Source organism: Cryptotermes secundus, unplaced genomic scaffold (assembly GCF_002891405.2).
Source record: "Cryptotermes secundus unplaced genomic scaffold, Csec_1.0 scaffold184, whole genome shotgun sequence".
NCBI classification, from domain to species: Eukaryota; Metazoa; Arthropoda; class Insecta; order Blattodea; family Kalotermitidae; genus Cryptotermes; species Cryptotermes secundus.
In genome coordinates this window covers 192,454-199,158 of record NW_019725839.1, presented here as the reverse complement: position 1 = coordinate 199,158, position 6,705 = coordinate 192,454, and positions in this window count along the sequence as shown.

Below are 6,705 nucleotides of genomic sequence, written 5' to 3'. Positions count from 1 at the left end.
CCGTCCGTGCTGCCCTCTGTAGGCATGCGGCCTCGGTGGCTCTATCTTCACAGTCGAAGAGTAAGCCAAGCAAGAAGGCGGGAAGCTGAGCCAGCTTCAGCGGATTTTTTCTTCGACTCTGAAGATAAAGGCGATATGTTCCTCCGAAATATCGGACTGTCTCTTAACTACACGGCGTCGTATCCTAGAAGATTTATTTCTCTTATTTATTTATGCTTTGTTTAGAATCGCTGTCAGTGGCCGAGACTATATAGCATAAGTCAGGGCTGTCCAAACTACTGAGAGGCCGCTTTCCAGTATCCTACCACGTGTAAGGGGGTACGCGTGACGAAAATAACGGGTTATACAGATCGGATGATTGGATTTATTGGCATTTCGGTTGCAAGTGCTCGTAATCACACTCAATTATAGCGCTGTCGCTGTTCTACACACTTTCAGTTCACCGTTGCACAGGCACCAGGATTATCCGTCTTCACCAATCGTCTCCTAGCAACGGATCTCAACACAGAGGCTAGCATTTCAGACTACTATGAAGTCTTGTTATTCGTCTTCAATGACTCTGTACTCTTCTGTCCTAATCTGTACTCAATTAATCTTCGGAATTCACTAAGGACATGCTCAATTATCGTCTTTGTACTCTCAACTGCACTGCACTCATAAAGTCTTCAGATCGCACGTCCAGTCTTCACTGGCTGACTACGAACTTTCCGTGGCTGACTTCAACTCTCCAGTCTAATTCTGTCAGCTGTGTTTTAGCGCCGAATGTATTTAAGATAACTTCTTTGCACGGACCACGCATAGAAAACATATGTCACGTGTTCGCTATCTCGCCAGTCCATTAGCGCACTGGCTGCTGTCTACAGAAAACACAGCTACTCACTGTTGCAGTGACGTCATTGGACCTGCGCGGAAGTATGTTTACCTAGCCGTCGTCTAGAAATGGGTTGCACAACCCGGCGTTCCTCTTTAGGACAGTATGTCTTCATTATTTCTGTTAAGTCAATCCGCCGTACGAACCAGGGTGCGTCATTCGTGGTGCAGGCAACCTTACGGAACCAGACGCGAAAGCAACAGAGGAACCGTGTTCGCTACGCGGTCCGTGCCGAGATGTCATAAGCAGTCACTTGAGAGTCGAAATTTGGAACAACGAATTAGTTGTGGGTCAGTCGTCAGCCAGTAAGAATATGAGGAGGGGAGTAGAGGATATTGTTGGGATCCGTCACCAGGAAACGAATGCTGAAAAGACAGTAGGCTGAGAAGACTGAAGTGTAAGGATGTTAGGACTGTTTGAAATAGTGCATGTGCTTTGTGTGTGTTTGTAACACAGAATGTAATGTTGTTTGTGGCTTTGAACCACATCGTTACGCGTATAGGTGACGTGGAGGTACAGCTCCATGCATGCTTAACCTTGGCACGTCGTGGAAATGTGTGGTCAATTGCACGACCCGCGGGGAGAAACCCCCCGGTACCCGTCGGATAGGGGACTGGGTGGGGCCCGCAGTCGGTCTGGACGCTGTGGAGGGAAATTGCCTGTCTCCGCCGCTTACCCATCATAATAGCCTTCCATTTTGTTAGTTGTTTATGTGTTGACAGTCGAGACCAGGGCCCTCAACTCGTGGCATCAACCGTGCCTTGAACCACGGACCGACCGACCCACCCACCGACTTGTCCACTCGATAACCCGGACAAGTAGCGTTAATAGCGCCGTGTAGTGACGCCACCGCGAAGCTCGTTAAAGTGGTACTCGCTTGTACACACAGATGGCAGGACACTGCGCTGTAGAGACGTTCAGGTGAACTGTCAGCTTCACGCTCATGCTGCTTTATCCCAGAAGAAAGACGCGCCGGTACCCACTGGATGGGAGGCTGGCCGGTCTGGGCGTATTGGCCATTAGAGAAATCGCGGCCTGTACCGGAGTTCGAAGCCTGGTCGCTTCATAAGCACAGACTGGAATTAATTAATCACTCACTGATGGAGCTGAGCCGTTCTTGAGAAGCTGACAGTTGTGCAGCTACTCAAGAACTTACCAGCATTTTATGGAACCTGAAGGTTCAGTACCGTGTTCACAAGAGCCCTCCACTGGTCCCTATCCTGAACCAGATCAGTCCAATCCATATCATCCCATCATATCTTTCTAAGAACCATTTTAATATTGTCCAGCCATCTACGTCTTGGTCTTCCCTTCTGCCTTGAAGAAAGTTGACTTTGACACGAGCGCACAGTACTACATAGCTTGATATCCCAGAATCCCGTACTCTTCAGCTAGTCGCGTGACCGGTTCCCATGACAACGTGCTATGGTTTCTCTCCATATATGTCAGTATCTGTAATGGGCTATCAGGCCACTTGTTCGGTATGAAGGTTGTGCCATTTCGAGACACTCTGATGCCCTATCTGTAGCATGTCTGTCTGCCTTATCAGGTAGTGAAGTTCATAACACATCTTCCGCGCAGTCCGTGTCGCACTTGGCTGCAGAAAGGGCACGTTTTCTGAAACAAGGTCGCACCGCATGCAGAAGGTTTCGCTTCAGTTCCGTGTTGAGGTAGCCAGAGTTACGTTTCCATCTGACAGTATGTCAACTAGCCAAGACTCGCCACGCGACTTCATACACCTGGGTGCTGGCTCGTCGTGTCAGAAGCCTCCACATGCTTTAAAATAGGCCGTTTCCTTCAACGTCCATTTGGTTTCGTAATATACACATATCTTCCATTCGGAGCGTTAGAACCAGTGCATTTGGAAAGTCGGCGTTAAATGAAGCAAAATGGGCCATTCATCATGATCTTCACATATCATTGTCAGTTAATAGTACAAAACACAGTGGTAACTATACATACCGCGTGCATTCTTCACTCTGAATTCTGCCCACAGAGTGTATCTGTGTGTTCCGTATGGTTCTCACAATAAACAGCGGCTGTTTCCCCAAACAACATTAACCGGTTGGGCTTTGTAGCGGAGACGTAGTGTTTCCTGTGAGGTAGCGACTTCATGGAGCTGAGTCCAGCTTGGGAACCGGGGAGCTGTATTTCCAGCACTTACTGGAATCCAAAGGTTCATTGCCGTGTTCGCAAGAGCCCGCGTCTGCTCCCTATCCTGAAGCAAATGAATCCACTCCGCACCTTCCAATCCTATCAATTTAATATTTTCTCCCATCTATGCCTAGGTTTTGAAAGCTGGCTCTTTCCTCTAGATTTCCCTGCCTAAACCGCCCTGCCTACTGCTGTACCTGCTCTTCCCAACTCAAAACCGAAATTTGGCGAGGGGTGCAAGTTACGAAGCTCCATCCTCCTGTCGTCTTATCTCTCTCTCTCTCATAGCGAACAATCCGCTTGGTTTCGCGGCGAACTTAGAGTGCTGCATCACGAAATAAGGTACAACCACGGGCTAAGGATTTGGAGGTCGATGAATCGGGGTTCGGTTCCCGGCCGGTTCTGAGGCCTACTCAGCCTGTTATCCAGTGAGTACCGAAAGCGAGCTGACATTTCACCTCCACTAATGCCGACATCAAGAATTCGTTGAGTAATACCTCCACTCCCCCATACATCTTTGTGGAACGTGGCCTAATCAAGTAGAGGGACAGCTTTACATTAACTCGTGTCGCGGAATTGCTTATGTGTGCTCCATTTGTTTTTGATTTTGCATGAATTTGCTTCTGCTTTCTGCGTAGTAGGCCTCAGGCCGGTCTGTACGCTGTTGCGCCATACTGTGGGACTATGGCCGGCTGCCAGCTACAGACGGACGGACATTGGTCAGGTCCGTGTTATCGCATGCTGTCAGCCTCGCGCGTGTCAAACGGTCTCGCGCTTGCGTCTGTATTCACACAAGATAGAGGAGACGTGTGCCAGAAAGTACGTATACGTAGCAGTTCTCTACCAAATGCGGTAGTTGCGTCTGTATGCATACAAGATGGAGGAGACGCGTGCCAGAACGTACGTATACGTAGCAGTTCTCTACCAAACGCGGTAGTTGCGTCTGTATGCACACAAGATGGAGGAGACGCGTGCCAGAACGTACGTATACGTAGCAGTTCTCTACCAAACGCGGTAGTTGCGTCTGTATGCACACAAGATGGAGGAGACGCGTGCCAGAACGTACGTATACGTAGCAGTTCTCTACCAAACGCGGTAGTTGCGTCTGTATGCACACAAGATGGAGGAGACGCGTGCCAGAACGTACGTATACGTAGCAGTTCTCTACCAAACGCGGTAGTTGCGTCTGTATGCACACAAGATGGAGGAGACGCGTGCCAGAACGTACGTATACGTAGCAGTTCTCTACCAAACGCGGTAGTTGCGTCTGTATGCACACAAGATGGAGGAGACGCGTGCCAGAACGTACGTATACGTGGCAGTTCTCTACCAAATGCAGTAGTTGCGTCTGTTTGCCAAGCGCCATGCATCGCAAGCTGGCTCAAGCGTTGCAGCTTCCTGTTTCCTGCTGTCCTCACTCAGTCCCTCGGGGCAGATGCCGTGACGGTGGCTCCGTTCTCACTTCATGACTCATGAGTCATCCCACCATACGATCTGAACTGCTGGGCGTCGTTATAAATCCACGCCTTTTAAACCTCGGCAGTAGTGGAGGTGAATGGACAGCTTCACGCTCCAGCCACTTTATTAAGAAGGCTGGGTGGGCCCCAGAGTCGGTCTGGACGCTGTGGAAAAGATCAAGTTTCTTGCCTTTACCCGGAATCGAACCCTGATTCCACTGTTTTCAAGCCTATAAGCCATGTCGGTCTACTGACTAGGGTATCCCACGATATCCACTAACCCTTTAAAGCACAGTGGTAACTATATGTACCACCTGGTTCAACATTAAAAAGGAACTCCTCACTTTTCCCTACACAGCGTATTTACATATGTGTTTAATATTATTCTTACAATAAGCGCCGGTTATTTCCCTAAAAAGCTTTCCCTGGCTGGCGTTGTTGTGGAGACGGAGTGTTCTCTCTGTGGTAGGAACTGATTCTATAAATGAGCTTGAACTCCACTGACAATCTTCCTGAGTAAAAACCTCCCCCCCTCCACAATAGAGATTTAAATTTGTCAATGCTGAAGCAGTTACAACCCCTGCAAATGTTACACACAACTGTTTGTTACTAAACAGATCTGTGGAGACACATGCGGGTATGGGAACTTGTTCCTAAAATGAAGCAACAGCACAGACAGGGTCTAATGTTAGTGTTCGCTGGCTAGAAGTCCGTTTGCATCTGAAGGTCCTGCGACAGGCCAGCCCGATCAAGGTTTTCCGTGGTTTTCCTCGGTCCTAGAGCAAATGCTGAATTGGTCCCCAAATTTCACGTTGCACTGCTTGCCTCACATGCAGCCCTCCCACTGGTAACGTCAATTTTTCGCCCTGATATAGCCCTCCCAATGTTAGATCAAACTTTACTGTAATGCAGCCCTACCAGCGTCACATAAAAATTAATTCTGATCATATGCGTTACATATACCAGAAGGACAAGCGGGCACTGCCTGGGAACCTCATTACCTCCCTAATGTAGTGTCTCTCACTACCACCCCCACTTTCTCGTCAGAGGGATGTTGCATAGGGACTGTGATCTAGACGAGTTTCCTGAGTACGAGTGAGGGATGTTAACGGCTAGTCCGACATGCTCAGAGACACCTGTGGCCCGTGGACCGCAGTTTGAAACCACTGTTATGAAAACTTTCCATGTGCTGTTTGCGCGCGGAAAGCTTCCTCCTTCTGACGTCTGTTGATCCGGATGTGTCCATGTTTGTCATCGTGAAGGCGTGTGTTGAGTAGGGCGAGCGTTCCTCAGCGGGGTTGCGGCTCTTGGTGGTGAGTCACGGAGGCACGTCAGCCATGTACTGACCCCAGCGGGCTTACCCGTCACTGGACTCACCCACCCCCTCTGCATGGTCCGTTGTAGCGTCATCTCACAAACCGACGTCACATGACACGGAGGACGCTTCTGTCTCGCATTCGGGTTGTTTCCACTTCATATCCCTGATATAGGCTAGCCTTGCTGAGATATTTCATGGTATTCTTCAGTGCCTTCAGGCAGATACTGGGCCAGCATCACGATCAGGCGACCATCACTTCGTTCCCAAGTCGGAATGTCCCTAGGGCAGGTGTGGCGAGCCTGTTTGCAGTCGCTTGCCACCGAGCAGTGCACTTCAGCAGGGGCTCCTGAGTGGCTGAGAGCGACAGGAACTGCACTCACTTCGCCTTTGCATTTCCTGACGGCGCACTTGTCCCCGAGCTCAATATAGCAGCACATCGTCAAGACGTATGGAGGAGTGGAAGTATAACTCCACTAGTTGGAGGTTAGTGGTGAGCTTGACACCCTGTGGGTCTACCCGCGGGGAAGGAGTCCCAGTAGGAGTCTGCACTTATCTTCACCCTGATTCTGAACTGCTTTCAGTGCTTGAAAATCAACGTTGGATGGCGAGACAAAACTGTCCGAGTCGTGACGTGTGAGATGTCACCGCGCCTGAAGATCACTGAGCAAGGTCGAAACTTGTAATTCATTTTGTATGTGACGTGAAAACAGTTTAATTACTGCATCGGCTATTGTCTGTTATCTGTAGTAGGGCACGCGGTAGCGTAGTCGGTTGAGGCACTATACTACAGGCCGGAAGGGCGCGGGTTCGATTTCTGATGAGGTCATTGAATTTTTCAGTTGACCTAATCCTTCCAGCCGCAGTATGGCCCTGGGGTCGACTCAGCCTCTAACAGAAATGAGTAC